Here is a 16757-nt window from a genome sequence, read left to right as displayed (position 1 = left end):
TTTACAGCAAGAAGAAGCAACAGTATAAAAAAAGCAGTGGCTGATCAAGAGTTTTCTGTTAAAGACTTTTATGGTCACACTCAAGGCTGTTCAACAAAACTTCAAATAAAAAAAGTCGCTTCATGAGCCATTCATGCTGCGTGGCAGGTGTCACCAGATGGTGCCATTTCAATCTTCCAGACTTTTTTTTCCTATTTTTTTTTTTTAATTTAAACATGTAAATAAATATTTACTCCGGGAATGATATACTAATTTTTAAAATTTGTGTTATTAGAGTTGTGTGTGAAGGGAGCTGTGTTATTGGCAGGTGAGGTTGCTATTTGCTTTGATCTAGTACTAAAATCTGTTCTTCAGGTGGAATTGTTGCTTATAATCCCAATTTTACTGATGAGCTGAGACTCTTTAACAAGGGAATTACTTGCACACTGTTTGAGTCTCTCTGTTTCAGTACTAATTTATATGTGAAAATAAACCAAGTTATACTTAGAATGTAACCAGAGGCCACATATGTGATTTCCCCGATCTGTGAAGACACCTGCAATTTCTCTGCAGGGGGACAACAAAGATATCTGCACAAATTCTCTTTCTTTAATTTGCAATGAGATATTTGTTGATTTTTAAAGATATGCTAATTTTAAGATATGCTAATTACCTGCAGCTGGATGCTGGGGGCACCCAGCTTTTTTACGGGTCTCCTGGGCATCAAGTAGAACCTCTCTGCCAGCTTTGCCAGCTGTACCTTAAGACCTTGTTGACTGCACCTTTTTTGGGTTTTCCCCTTTTCTCACTATATGCTGGTGGAGAGCTCAGAAGCACAGAAACATCAGCATGTCTTCCCCATATTTTCTTTTTGATAAAGTATTACTGGTGTAGAAACTCTGACCCTGAACTTGCTCTTCCCACCTTCATCTGACTGTGTATTTCAAATAATTCTCAAAGCTATTGGGCAAGAAGTATGGCTGAGCCACTGTTTGTTGTTAGTAGGATACAGAGGGCAATGGAAAGTATTCAAGAAATAAATTTTTGCTCTCATTGAGGAGATGTTGGATCTAGTGAAGAAGTGAGTAAAACACCATTTGTGACATAATGCTCATCATTTCCCCAGCATAGGGACCATGTTCCATTGTCACCTGTGACCTGAGTGTGGACATTCCCTCCAGCAGGGCAAAGCTGATGAGTTGTATCTAGGAGCACTCCGAGTCATTCTAACTTGTGTCTGAAGCTTCTTCTAATGCTCTGCATTTGTGGTAGACTGCATGGGTAGCAGCAGTCTGCATTCCAAAAGGAAAAGGGACCACCTTTCATGGAATAACCAGTCAGCTGAATATTGCCAGTCATGCAGCAACCCCTAATTTGACAGAATTAAAGAATCATAGAGTCATAGTTTGGGTTGAAGGGATCTTAAAAATTATCTATTCCCAACCTCCCTGCCATGGGCACGGACACCTTTCCTTGACCAGGTGTCTCAGAGCCCCATCCAACTTGGCCTTGAACACTTCCAGTGTTTGGGTCATCTATAACTTCTCTGGGCAACCTGCTCCAGTGCCTCACCACCCTCAAAGTAAATAACTTATTTGAAGCATCTAATCTAAACCTACTCTCTTTCAGTTTGAAGCCATTCCCTCTTCTCCTGTCACTACATGCTCTTGTAAATAGTCTCGGTCCAGCTTTCCTGTAGGCTCCCTTCAGGTATTGGAAGGAAATTAGGTCACCCCAAAACTGTCTCCTTTCCAGGCTGAACAAAACCTACTTTTCCCAGCCTTTCCTTACAGGAGACATGCTCCATCCCCCTAATTAACTTGGTGGCCATAAGTTTCCTGAAGTGTAACCTCTGTGGTACCCTCTAAAGACTCAACTCTCCCCAAAGAGAAAAACAGCAAAGTTCTGGCAATGATTCCTGTGGGGACAGAATAGACTGCATGGCCCTTGGATCACCATGGTCTGTACATGTGCTGCCCTGGACCCCCTCTGGCAGGCTCCAGTCAGACTGGCACAGTTCTGCAGGACATCAGCACTGTGCACTGATATTCTGTCCAAGCCAGTGGAGCTCTGCTCACGGGGCACTGTGTCCAGACTGACCAGCCTTGCTCACTTGCTCAGGTCACACTGAGTGTTGAGCTGATGCAGCGTCAGTCTGCTCTTGGAGCTGGCTGGAGCTGGGCTTCTCCTGCCAGAGCACAGGCACTGTCCTTACCCCTAAAGGGTCGGTGTGCACTAGATTGACCACTCTACCTTTTCCCATATCTGTACCTTTGGCTCTTGACAAATAATTTTATTTCCTGAATTTTCACTGACTTTTCTTTCTTTTTATAAAAGAGTCTCCCTTCCATAAAGAAAGTGATTTTATACCCATTGAGGGGAACAGCCCCCCACACTCCTCCCGATAGGTCTAACATATCAAAATTATTTGTAGTCACCTATACATGGTAACATCACTTACTGTATATCACAGAAATTAGTAACAGAAAATTCTGGGCTGTAAATGCTATCCAGACAAATAGCTTTTCAAGAAAATAGTCTAGATTGAACAGAAGAAAACTTTTGATTCCTTTAACAAGACAACTTCCTGAGGTTTTGAGTGAACTGATGCCTTGGTTTTTTTTTTTAATATCTACCCAAAATGGAAATATTTTATCAAACAATTTGTTTTGTAGCGCAGAGAGAAATATGTCTTAATCTGCTTATCTTTGGAAATTATTACGTATAGGCTTGGATTGCTTTTCTTTTTATTGTTTTCAGCAGCCATTTAATAAGAGCTTTCTGATTACTTGCACCTCAGGATACAGATTGTGACTGTAAAAAAGACAACATGAAAATTACAATTGCTGAGCTTTTTAAAAACCTCAGATAGCTTTTGATCACTTTCAAGATCACATACTTGCAAAATTCTTTTATATGCCAGTTCAAAAATCAACTCAGCTGTATCTTGTGTTGGTATATAATCTGAGCCACAAAAATTGCCTACTTCTCTTTTGCCTTTGGGCAATTTTTCAATCTTGGCTAAACCAAGTCCATAATGTACGCCTGCTGGCCAACATTCCAGGTAAATGAATAGCTTTTAAGGAAAAATTATGCTGTTTTTCAAAAGCTTGACATTTTTAAAATACAAGTCCAGAACTGAAACCTTCAATAATTTTTCCATGCCTATATGTTGCAAGCAGAAAAATGTTGCACAAATGAATACATCTGGGATTATTTTCAAGCTGTTATTTCCCACTAGGGAAAATATTTAGAAATAAGGCTCAATGCTTTTTTTTCTGTGCTGAAACTACAAAGAGGCCAGCCATTTTGATGCTTTTCCAGATTTTTTAATGGTTTTACTGATATTGTATAGTGACTTTACTGCCCTGTTTTGTATGCCCTTATATTCACCAATAGTAAGCATTTATGTTGGGTTTATTCCAGTTTTTAAATCTGTTTTGTGGCATTTATGACCTAAAGCTAATAAGGACATTCAGTATTTTCTTGTAAAATATTGAAAATACCTTTTACCATGAAAATAAGAGGGAAATGCTTTTAAAATTAAAAAAAAAAAAGAAAAAAAAAAGAAAAAAAAAAAAAAAAAAGAAAAAAAGAAGAGGCTTAACCAAAGGCAGGAATGGAATGGCCCTTATTTTAAACTCAGGCTTTGCCATAGCTGTAAAGTGGTGTTTCCTAGGCATCAAGGAACTGGCAGAAACTCATCAAGCCCAAAAGGAGCCCAGCAGAGGTTTGGCAATACCCAGGTAAAAATCTGTATTACTGGACCAGGTTAGGTGAAAAACTTTTAATGAAATGGATCTTTATAAAAATGTGAGTTGGTTGAAAATGAAACTTTCCCACAGAAAAGAGTTTGGATCCATTTCTGGACATTTAAAATCTGGAAAAAATTTTCATTGATCAAAATTGTCTATGTTTATCCTCTTTGTAAAATTGTGTCCTGCTTCTCTGGCTTGAAATTACTTTGCCCTTTTGGAAACCAAACCAGCTGAAACATAAAACATGTAAATAGTCTCACACTATTTACTATTAGTATATACTATTACTATACACTATTTACTATTACTAAAAGAAATCTTTTAGGATGTAATTAAGCACAATGCTGCTTAGGAGGAGACTTTAACTTAAAGAAATAGCCCATGATTGCAAGCTGGGTCTTTTCCATGGTCTTTTTTCCCCTTAGAAATGGGAATACTGCTATGGAGCAGAAATCTGGTTGCTTCCTAGTGTGCATTCAGTGATTTCATACCCCGCAAGTGTCTTTTCTGGGGCTTATGTAAGGACGTGATCCTTATGCCCATTTTACAGACTGGAAGCCGAGGTGTAGAGATGCCTTGCTAACCAGGTTGGCGGCAGAACTATTGTCCTTGAACCCCATTTTTAAAGGCAAATATTGGCCAGTGCTTCCCAGGTGATGTTCAAGACCTGTCCTCCTCCCTGCTTTTATAAGTGCACTTCTCTCAATTACTCAAGCAGCACTGCTTCCTCCCAACTTATGTTTTCTCTGTATAATAGAGGGTTAATTTAAATAAATGCCTTATTTGCATTCACAACTGTAAAAAATTGCCTACCAAGACCCTAGGTGCCCCAGCGCACCACTTGGTGAAATCACAGTAACATTGAAATCATTATTCTGACAGGAACCCAGCCAGCCAGACGCCTACAGAAGCGCTTTTCCTCTCCTTCGCTCTGGGAAGCACGGCCCGCAGGCCTCTCCAGAAAGCTCTCCAGCTCCATTCATTTATTTATTTGCTGCATCGCCAGGTCACTAAATTCTGGTTTCTGCAGCTCAGGGCGGGGGGAGCGATCTGCTGGGGCGGCGGGGAGGCCCTGCCAGCTGCCCCCTCCTGCGGAGCCAACGGCAGGGGGGAGCAGCTGCAGCTGGAGCTGAGCCTCTCTCCGGGGAAAGGGGGGCCATCGCCACACATCCAACACCACCGGGGCTTCCTGGCCAGCCACCTCGTCCCACTGTTTACAAGGAATCGCGTGCATTTTAAAGGAAAACGGGACAGCGCTGGCCTGCCTCTGCATGGGTCTGCTCCTGCTGCTTCATGTGCGATGGGTAGGATTTGGGAAGAATTGGGGCTTTTTTAAATTTTTAATTTAAAGTGTCGCGTCATTGCGAAATAGGAAAAGAAAGAAGAAAAATGTGTCTACAATGAACATCATTCTGAAAGTCGAATTATCTACAAGGCATTTCTAGCCAGTAGCTAATTATTACCCAGCTCTCCTCCCACCCTGCTTATTAAGGAAGTTTGATATAAGTTCTTATTTGCTGTTCAGAATAGCACAGATGGAAGGAAATGAACATGCCATTTGCTTTTTGTGACCTCAGGGGAGTGGAGGAAAATATGGATGTGAAAACATTGCCAGAACCCTGAAAGTTATATTCTTTCATTCATTAATTTTCCTGCTTCTCTATTCCATATGCTCTCCTTTCCTTCAGCTCCATGGAAAAGTATTGACGAGCCAAACAAGTAATACAATTAGAGCTTATATATGACCTGAATGGTGTATGTGGCTGGAGTGGCCCATTAGCCAGGGTGGCTGCTGTATGGCCAGAACCACCGAGAGCAGCATGGACTACGGGCAAGAAAGTCACAACTCTCATCCTCCAGAACATCTTCTGGATGGATTATTTGTGGATTCTTGCATAGGAATGGTTCAATACTGCAAGAAGTCACAATGAATAAACAGAAAGGACCAGCTTCTTCATAAGGATGTACACATGGTTCTCATTTTAAGGCCTGAACCAATCCACTTAAGTTAATGTAAATCCTTCTCCAGACTTCAATGGGAATCTAGCCTTTCTGGCTAGCTCTAGTAAAGGACTTAGGCACCTAAGGCAGGATGTAGGTGGAACAGCATCCAAAAGCACTCTCCAGAAACCCGTTCTTGGCTGCTGCCTAATCCTGGAGGCGCCTAGTCTTGCAAGGCACTTCCCTTTTTGATTTTAAAGTTTTGTAGGTGACAACAGTCATCCAGATCTTGTCCAGATCAGCTTGGTCTGATCAGCTCATCAGCCAGTTCTTTCCTTGGACTGGTCTAAAGCCAGGAACTAAGCAGAAGATGCCTAAGACTTTTGAGGGCCACATCTGGTAGGCATTTTTGAAGCATCCTGGCATACAGTGGTAGATCAAATGCTCTTCATATCATTCTGCTTTAATACTGGAATGTCAAAAGGCATTTTTTCCCCACCCAAACCTGAGAAGAACAGAAGAGTGACTTTTTTGTCTTTTTGTGAAGGTAAAAAGGGTAATATGATGTAGACTGGAAATACGTTTAATTATTCGAGGTATCTTCATGTTCTTTGTTTTCTTCTCTTGTATGGGTTTAAAGGGTAATTTTAACTGCACTTTTACTGCAGTGAAAAACAACCACCTAAAAAATCTCATCCCCAGCAATTCCCACATTCCTTAAATCAAGGTGAATGGAATAAATGTCAAATGATTACATACGGATGATTTTTTTTCACATCTAAGTTTTGAAATAAAACCAGTCTGCATTAAGATTGCAACTCACTAACCAAAAGGAAACCTATTTGCAGAAGTCAGCTGCTTTTTGCACAGGTAAAGCATGCTGCTTTTGAGGCATGGAAGAATCTTGTGTATTACATGAAGACTGCAAGGTTGAAGTGTTAATTCTGTGTCAGATATTTGGCAAAACAGAAATATAGCCACAGAAATAGAACATTTTCAACACATCCTGCTTTGAAAATCAAATATCTTGGCTTCTAAATGGTATTTTTTCATTAAAATAGAGGTTTTGCTGTGGTATTTATGTGTCAGGAGGAGCCCATTAGTCTATGATGATATACTTTTTCCATTGACATTATCTTTTAATTATATCATTCTGAGCCACATCACTAGTGAAGGATCGATTTTTACAACCCAGTTTACATATCGCTTCAGCATCTAATTCTGAGGAGGTGTTACACACTTTGAGGTTTTTGCTTCCCTTTTTTAAAATAATTTAGAACTCATGACTGCTTAAAAAGGCATCAACAAAGGTGCCTGTCTTTCCTTTGAAGTCATTTTTTGCGGAAATCACAGTCACTGACCAAAAGGTTTCAAAAGATTAAATTGTGCTTATTTTACGACATTTTAAAACAGCAGGGTTAAATGCTGGGCCAGCTGCCAGGCAGTCAGCAGCACCCATACTTTCATGTTCAGCAGCCAGACACATCTACAGCAGTTATTTCTGAGTAGTTATTCCTGAAATATGTCACTCAGAACAGCAGAGGAGTTTTAGTATTTGTGTGCTTTGATGACGGGCTAATGAAAATGTACTATACATATATATATGCCATGAGTGTAATGAGTTTTAAAAAAAAGAATTTAAAAATAAAAAGAATATAGTGGGCAAAATAGACATTTTTAATTCTCTTTGTCAACACTGGTTTCTCTGTAATTGGAATTAACTTGGACAGCCACAAAATCATGGCTATTGGACACTCGTGTCCTATAGTGTATTATCCACATGCGGCAAAACATTTTACTGCTTGCTGCTTTATGTGGAAGCTGTAATGGACTGAGGCTAGTTTAAACTCACAGAACTATTCAGAAAGGGATACATAAATCTTGACATCATCTTTGATGAGAAACCCGAGGAGAGGAAGGACACTCAGACACTGTCTGTCTTGAGCAGCAGTGCTGTGGGCTTAGTGGATCTTTTTTGAAGTTCAGCTCTGTGGCAGTCAGGAAGTGATTTACTCCATTTTACAAATTTTCATCCTGGTTTTTTCTTTCTAATCCTCATGCAATGCCTGGTTTCCCTTGCCTTGGTGTGTTTTTTTTCATCTGCCTTTTTCCATTTTGAGGACTCACGGGCCAGACTCTCTGTGCTGGTTTCCGTCACTTTGTATTGTGCAGGTGTTCCAGAGCCTTAACTGGCCCCCGGGGGATGTTCCCTATGTAAGGAACCATGCAGCCAGTGCAAGGTGGTATAAACAGCTCCTGTGCCAATTCTTCCTGTGCTGGCACATGGAGTGACTGAGACACTCACAGAAGCAGAATAGAGTGCTCTTGATTCTTAACGGGTACATCTCAGGGACTAAAACACAAGCTTATCTAAGTTCTGCTCAGGCTGAGACAAGAGCAGCTGTAGAGCTGTGTGACCATAACCAGCTCCCCATCTTCTGCTCTGAGTGGATCTTGGCACAAGGAAGAATACGGACCTTTTATTCTTGTCCTGCTAGCTGGATGAAACCCCACTGTCTACACATCAAAGGGGTTTGATGGACTGCCAAAAATAGTAACCTATACGTAAAACATGTGCTCCATTTATAGCGATCATTTGGAAAGTTTCCTGCTACTGCAGAAATTCAGATTACATTGATTTACTGTTCAGCACTGCAATATACTGAGAGGCTTTTCAATGAGTTCTATTGTATGCATTTACAGAAAGGCTGGGGAGATTTCTTTCTTCCTTCCTTCCTTTCTCTTTGCTATATAATACATAATCATGTGAAGTACATCTTTCTGAGGTTTTGCATAGTTCTAGTGAAGTGAGTTATATCTACTCTATGCTTTGAAAGACATTGTCACCTGTGCTGATGTTTCGGCCTTTGAAAAATGAAGTGTTGTTTCTTTTGATGTAAAGAGCATCTCTCCAGTATTTCTTGAATCATTTTATTCTACCTCTCAGTTTATAGGCTGTTAGCTATGGAATATGTCCTGCACATTTTTACAGGCACTTCAATGCCTTTTGTGGGAACAGGTATTAGCATAGCAATTAAACGGGAAGGTACACATGAGAACAGACACCCTGTGTCTGAGCATAGGTCTGAATCAGCACTTGAGCCTATCTGCACTGTGGTCAGCACACCCTTTCCAAGCCCCATCTATAAACTACTTTTAGAGTCCTTCCTAGAGGAGTCTTAATACCACTGAACAGCTTGCATTTATAGATAGCCCGAGTTTAGGTTTTTACAACATGAAAACATGATCTGTTGGGAACTGATACATATTAATGACACGGATGAACTGATGTGGACACTTAGAACTAAATCAGGGAGCATAATAGGGCTACATCCTATGTTGAGCCAACTTACACAGATCCAGTCTCTGTGTTAACCAAATAGGATTTGATATTTAGTTAATAACCAAGGCTGAAAAGAAAGGAGAGCATCTGTATGTCTTATGACTCAGGAGAAGGGCCATTAATCCATGTACTCACACATGTATTGAGAAAAGCTTGCTAATATAAAAAGAGAATGAAAACCCAAGAAACAAGCGGTGACAGTAACTGCTGGTCTACAGTGTTTAATCCTATTTGCAAACAGTGGCCCTCCTTGGTTGATGATAAAGAAGGCAGATTTGGCCTTCATTTCATGACTCATATTAGGGAAGGATGTCATATTATTCTCTCAAATATACAGAAATGGCCCTTTTCCCTTTCTGGTTTTATTTTTATAACGCCTTTTCCTAGAGACCCTAACTGCTGCTAGGCACCATAAGAGTTAATTATTCTATCTCTGGATACGATTAAATTCACCCCAATTCACTCCTCTGCTTCCCGTCTGTTAGCGTCCCACGGATCAAAGCTCAATATAACTATTTTAGGCCAAGAGTTCAAAATGCTACCATTCATATTATAACTTAACAGGAAAGCATGAGTTACTTTTCCTCCAATTAATTAGTGCCTTTCTGAATGATGGTGTTTCCTTCTTCTTCTTCTCCTCCTTCTTCTCCTCCTTCTTCTCCTCCTCCTCCTCCTCCTTCTCCTTCTCCTTCTCCTTCTCCTTCTCCTTCTCCTTCTCCTTCTCCTTCTCCTTCTCCTTCTCCTCCTCCTCCTCCTTCTCCTTCTTTTTATCTGAACAATTAATTCAGGTTTTCCCATTTTATATTCCAAATCTCAAAGTTTACATCAATCTGTTTTCACACATCATTATGTCGCAATCATTTGAAGGAGAAAAAAAAATAATTCAATTAAACAGACCAAATTAGAAAAGGCTATAACATTTCCGAAAGAAACATGGATTTAGGATGGCAGCAAGAAAAAAGCCTTTTGTCTGCTACTTTTCCTTTACTTGTGAATTACAAAAGCATTTTCTTTTAGAATTCCTGTCTGCGTTTGCGACCTCAGGGCTTTGCAGAAAAGGGGCTGCTTTAATCAGCGTCGCAGGCTTTCCCTGCCAGAAACGCGCTGGCCGAGCGCAGGACTTCACCCTGCGACCGCTCCCCTGTCGACGGCCACCAATGTGCTCCCCACGCTGGCATTCCCCAACGCTTCCCACATTTCCCCCTCCCGCGATCCCGGCGCGGCACGCGGGCGGCCCGCGCTCGGCCGCCCCCTGGCGGCTGCGCCGTGCGGCGCCGCGATCGCCGCGCCCGCCTCTCTGATCCGGCCCGGCCCGGCCCGGGCAGGGAGCGGGCCCGGCTGCCTCGGGGGTGCCGGAGTGCTGCTTCCCGGCTCCGGGCTGTGGACATGCCAAGGGGCTGCAGGAGGCTGTACCGCCCCAGCTTGTTGTAGGTGACGGGGAGGAAAAGAGGAGCTCGGTAGAGGAGAGCGCGCCGTGGTCAGAGCCCGGGTGTCGCTGACACGGCCCCCTTGGAGGGCAAGGGCAAAGGAGCTCGCAGCTTTAGTTTAAGTGACAGCTCCAGCAGCACGGAATTATTAATTAGGAATTCGCAATCTCTCACAGCTCCAGCAGCATAGAAGTATTTATTAGGAATTCTCAATCTGTGAACACCTATACTCAAGGTGGGGTCTCCTCTGAAGTACTGAATCCAGCTCTGGGGTCCCTAGCACAAGATGGACATTGACCTGTTGGAGCGACTCCAAAGCAAGGGCCACCAAGTAGATTAGAGGCACCCCTCCTGCGAGGAAAGGCCGAGAGAATTGGGATTGCTCAGCCCAGAGAAGAGGAGGCTTTGGGGTGGTCTAACTGCAGCCTTCCAGTACCTGCAGAGAGCCTATAAGATGGAGAGGGACTTTTTCCAAGAGCTTGTAGTGACTGGATAAGGAAACCTTTAAACCGAAAGGGAGTAGGTTTAGATTAGATACTAGGAAAGAAGTGGGGGTGGTGAGGTACTGGAATGGGTTGGAGAAGTTGAAGATGTTCATCCTTGAAGGTGTTCAAGGTCAATTTGGATGGAGCTCTGAGATACCTGGTTTAATGGAATATATCCCTGCCCATGGCAGGAGGTTTGGGACTAGGTGATCTTTAAGGTCCCTTCCAACCCAGGCAATTCAATAATACATATTTTAATATATTACCAAAAGATAATTAAAAGCCAAGACTATGTAATTCTGCGGCCTTCATATCAGGGTTGTGAATACTTCTTCAGAAATAGGCCATTGAAGTATAGGTCTGAGATACTGCAAATTGTTAATTAATATTTCTTTGCTGCTGGCAATGTATTTATCCATGTCAAATATCTACTTGAGTTAAGCTCAATTAGTTAAGCTTGAATTAGTTAAAACTAATTCAAATGCCTTTGATCTCAGCTCACCCAAAATGCCCTCAGATGGAAGTAAAAATTTTGCAGAAATAACAATGCACTTTTGAGGTGGTGCAGCTCAAACTGTGTAGAGGGACTGGCAATGGCTCCAGCTCAAGGAATGACACGTCCCCCTCCACAGCCCACCACTCCAGCCTCCTTCCTTTTTCAGTTCCACCCACAGCACAGCCCTTTCCTTTCCCCCTTTTAAAGTTGTTGCCTGTGACTTTTTATTAGCCATTTAGTCCTGCTCAGCCGTACAGCATGAAGAATGCATATTTTTCCTTCTGCTTAGTGTTGGCTTTATCAGTAAAATTTGGCTGGTGCTTGATGTACAGAGGGATGAAGAGGTGATGGGAGGGGGGAATAGCCCAGGCTAGCTATGTGTATACTGACATTTAAGCAAAGGCAAGAAAGGCAACCTGGCTGCAAAAGGTAAAATATTACAGGCTATATCACAAGGTTTGCACGTGAACATAAGTACACAATGCTTCTTTCACAGGATTCCTGCTGTAAACTTTGTCCTTTACTGGCTGATTCAGTCCTCTCTAATGAAAAAGTTGCCCCATTCTGAACTTGCCTGACATTTCTTTCTTTTCAAAGAAAAGTAACAACAGAATCTAAAACAAAAGACAGAAGAAAATATACTCCGGAGTGTGTTAAAAGAATCTTCCTTGGAAAATGAAAAGCCGTGGTACCACTGGCATCAGCCATTCTTGGAAAATCAAAAGTTGTTGTACCACTGGGATCGGCCCTTCAAAACCTCTGAAATTTTGCCACAGCCTCCCCAGCTGCTACAGAAATTAATTTGATACAGTGCTGCATTCCCTTTATGGTTAATTCACACTTATCCACTGGTGACCTCTGCAGCTCTCAGACAGACAGGGCAGTAAGTGTGAAGTCACCTAAATCCAGCAGCAGTAGAGCTATATTTGTATCATCTGTATTCCCTAGTTCAGAGAGAAGCCATATGAAGTGTCAGCTTTTTTTCTCTCTCTGTCTGATCTGATCTTGTTGGTTGCTGTAAAAGAAGTGCTGCACTGTTTCAGTTTTTGGCTAGCCAGGGTACCAGCCCTGGGTAACAGAAGCCTAAGTAAACCATAGACACCATGAACCCTTGGAAACAATTGGTGATAGTCCTTATGGCATTGCTGTTATGCTTCCTAATTTACTGCTTGTCTCAGAGACATTATTTCTTTTTTGCTCTGTGCAAATCTCCTTCAAGAAGCATGTCTTCTTCTTTCCAGACCTTCATTTGCAAGGTATGCATGTATTAATGCCTAAAAATTGCTCCCTTAATTGTTGACTACTCTAGGACACTTCGTAACCTGATGGAGTCCAGACTATGTTTGACAAGCATACAAATTCCTGGTCCATGTTTTAATAAAGAATATCATCATGTGGCTTGAGAAACACCTACTTTATGAATAAAATTATTCTACCTTACATATACAGATTCAGGAGACCCCAGTGATATCACGGCTTTTCATTTTCTAATAAGGATTCTTCTAACACAGTCACTGTGCTGCTACATGATACAACCTCAGGAACACTCCTAGAAACCTTGAGAATTGGAAAGCATTCAATCAACATATCAGTTTATTGCTAAAACATATCATATTCCAGAGGAGAGAATATGAAAACCAATATACCAATAGACCACCGTCTTTTATTAACTACTGAGTGTTTTAAAACACAACAATGTGCAAAGTCTTTGTGCAAATTGAGTGCCAGGTTTCTCTTTTGGACATTGAATGTTACTATTATGATAGATTTTAAAAGGTTCGGTCCAATAAATACAAAACTGACATATGTGCACCAGAACAGCAAATTCTAAAAATGCACACGATGCACAAAGAGCACAGAATATTTATTCTTCAAGTATACTGTGTTTTGTATGTTGTCTGATAGCTGTTAGGAATGCTCAAAGAATTACTTTGTAATCGCACTCTCACAGGATGTCCTTTTGTTTTTCAGAGGAGTATTCCCCAGTGTTTCTCTTTTCATTCAGATGCCTTGAGCACAACTACAGGAAGACATTATTTCCCCCTTACCATACAGGAATATGTATCAACATAAGATCCGTGCCATGCTGTTACACTAACAATTGTTCAATAATTTATTTCTCTCTTGTTTCTCTCTTTCCAGTGGAAATATGTGATCCAAACCTGAGCAAACTGACTGCAGGCATTTTTGTGAACCTTATAGGCTTTGGTTCAGAATCTGTGATACAAGAGAATCCACTTTACAGAACGGGGGTGTAATTCCATCAAGGACTTCTGGTGACCTCATAAACCATGAGAGCTGGCACGGACTTTAATGGGCACCACGTGGTTAAGTTTCCATGCATCATTTTGAAAATGTAGGGCTTCATTTGATATTGCAAAAGGATACCAGACCTACCATGTCAAATTGTTTCTCTTTCTTCTAAAGGAACCACCCGCTTTATGTTACAGTCAGTCCTCTTTGGTAGCAAATGAAATATGCCTTTCTGGAAAATTAGTATTTTCTCTGGCAAAATGAACTTGAAAAGTGTGTTTCATAGAAAAGCACATATTTGGATTACATTCTTTTAAATAAACTTTCTAAAATGATGGCAGTAAATTCAAGTAAAGGTGTGGTTTGTGCAGGACTGGCTTTGTTTGCAGATCTCGAAGTAGGAGACATTTAAAAAGATTAATTCGTACATCAGTTAGAAAATACAGGAATAGAATCGTTATGGGTCATTTGAAAAAGTAGACCATGTTAAACCCAGTTTAAGTCAAGCTAGGTAAGTTAGCTCAAATTGCTGATGGTGAATGACCTAAGTTAAAAGTTACTTGGCCTAAAGCAATTATATTTTGTACACCAGGTCTAGGATTCTGTTGTTAGGAATTTCCAGGGGTTCAATAAGGTTGACTTGAAGTTTCAGTTGGTGAAATTTGTTGTATCACCTTTGTACAGCAGTTGGAGATTTTCTCTCACCTTCTCTCGACCTAGATCTTGCCTGCTGAAGCTGATGTTCAGCCATTGTGCAAACCTGTACAAAGTTGATGGTTATCAGCCAAAAAATAAGGTTTGTCAGTATGATTCAGGTAAATGTGGCAATAGAGACATAACATAAGCGTGTCAGCTTAGCTTGTGTATCATATATGACATCAATCTGTAACAAAGAGATACTCTGAAAATTGCTCATGGTGATGACTGCATACCAGGAAAGGATCTTCCTTAATTCTGAGAGTACAAGTCAGTGAACTCCTAGTCTCTATTTTTTTCCTCAACACTCTAACTAATTTTATTCCCAGATTGGTTCACAAATAACAAAATCTTTGTGGCATGGCTAGATGATGTTCCTGTATTATATACATACTGTGATATGTTATTTTTTATTCAGCTCTAGGTAACAAATCATCTTGATAATAAAGGGGGGAAAGGATACTTTTCTAGACAGAATATCCAAAAACTACTTGCTCTGGCCTTTCTGCCACCTTAGTGTGAAATACCTGCTGTTTGTCATTCTGTGGGATAACTTCTGAACTACATGCATCACTGCTCCCTATGCTATTGTAGTGAGAAGTACATTTTTTCACCATGTACATGTCTTATCCATATATAGCATGATGAATGCACACCTTTTATATATTCCATGTCCTAGACCCAGGTGGAATAATTGCATTTCTTAATTCTAATCTCATCTTAAAGAACTGCAATTTTGGATGTATGGGAGAAGGTTGGTTCTCTGGTCTTGGTATCATAGTACAGTATATGTAGATTTGATACAAGACGTTCCCTCTTAATGACACTCAGAATTATTCCAGTTGTAGTCTCATAGCTGAGATAGTTAATAAATTACAAGCATATGGAAGACTGTAACAGCCTTGGGATGCAAGTTGTACTGTACTAGGTCAGATAGTTTGTACAGGAGGAGGCTTGTTGAATAAATAGATGCATCTTCTCTGTACTCCATGAAGAATGATGTATGTTTTTGGTTTGTTTGTACTACTTTCTCCACATGAAACGTGTGTTTCGTCCAACAATTCTGTGGTTTCCTCACTTTGTGATAATAATTAACACCCTCACTGAAGTCTAAGCAGTGATGACATTTGTTTAGGGGCCTGACTCTGATTTTTGTTGCTGTTTTGCCTTATGTTACTTTCAATATGCAATTGAAACCATTTTTGAGAATTGAAAGGTTCAGTGATTATTGTTTTCTTGGTCTTACTGACCATTTAGAAACTCTTTCATGCAATATATTCTTCAGCCTTTGTGGAAACACAGCCTCTCCAGCTGTATGGGTCTGGGTTGATAGTAGCAAGCTCAAAAGCAATGCAGGGGTCTAAAGTTTTGGGGTTTGGGGTTTTTTGCCTTTTTTTTTTCTTTCCTGAAGAAACAGAGAAATGGATATAAGCAGTAAAAAAGTAAAACAGTCATAAAGTAACTATTGTTTAGGAGGTAAATATGTTGGGAGACAAAAAAAAAGAAGAAAGAGTATATTAAACCCTACTTAAAAGATTCCTGAAGCTTTGGGGAAAATTAATTTTAAGAAATATGACAGTGGTTCTCTACTCTCCCCAATAATCTTATAAAAAAGATTAATAGCTTTGGAGTATATGTACATATTTTGAACTTCCTTTCTGGACAGAGCACAAAGAAAACCTGGCTTGTTTGTGGTTGTAGAAGAATCATAGGTGGCTTTGTATAAGAAAGGCAGGTAGCTGTCAAGGACATCCAAGCCTCCTTCTCTTTCCGTGTTGTATTTTTCCATAATAACTTTTTTCAATATGTTGTCATTTTTTTCCTTATTTTCCTAAATATAGTGAAATGTCAAATCAGCAGAGAATTGAAATGTATTTATAAAAAAAAAACAACCAAAAGGGCATCTGATGTTTTACAGACATTCCAACACCTTCAGGAAATTTGAACTCACACCAAAGGGTCTGATATTCATTTGAATCTCCATCTGTGCTGAAGCACATGTGTGCACACAACACACATTGAACCACTACAGTGGAAAAAAAAAAAATCCCTGCTCTTAAATTATAGCAGCTCTCTACAATTCTTCTGTAACCACAAAGGCTTTGGTAGTTTTGAGACGTTGCAGTGGCTTCGGGTGATCTGATCACAGAGCTTAGTTTTGTTAAAGGAATCCCTTTGCTGAGAGACATGGAAAAGCTGTAGGAGAAACACAGGGAGCTGCAAGTCCACAGCATGAGGGTTTGGAGTAAAGGGGAAGGGTTCAAGAAGCTGTTGTGGCAGCAGACACCCTTCAGCCAGAGTTAACACTGGAAACACTGCAGTTTAAGTTCCTTCAGCAGAAATCCCTGTGCTTGCAGGAACGGATATAGTCATTAGTCC

The 16757-nt window shown here is 40.7% G+C and overlaps 1 long non-coding RNA gene across 1 annotated transcript; it reads left to right on the top strand.

Moving 5' to 3' along the window:
• The first annotated feature begins 10301 nt into the window (after window positions 1-10301).
• LOC128810371 (uncharacterized) lies at window positions 10302-14032 on the top strand. The gene is made up of 2 exons (XR_008438026.1): window positions 10302-10448; window positions 13572-14032. It is a non-coding gene; the product is annotated as an uncharacterized LOC128810371 (long non-coding RNA).
• Window positions 14033-16757: the final 2725 nt, after the last annotated feature.

The sequence above is a fragment of the Vidua macroura genome, chromosome 1 (genome assembly GCF_024509145.1).
Source record: "Vidua macroura isolate BioBank_ID:100142 chromosome 1, ASM2450914v1, whole genome shotgun sequence".
Lineage (NCBI taxonomy): Eukaryota > Metazoa > Chordata > Aves > Passeriformes > Viduidae > Vidua > Vidua macroura.
The sequence above is the reverse complement of the archived record's forward strand: the minus strand, read 5'-3'. Positions and strand labels throughout refer to the sequence as shown.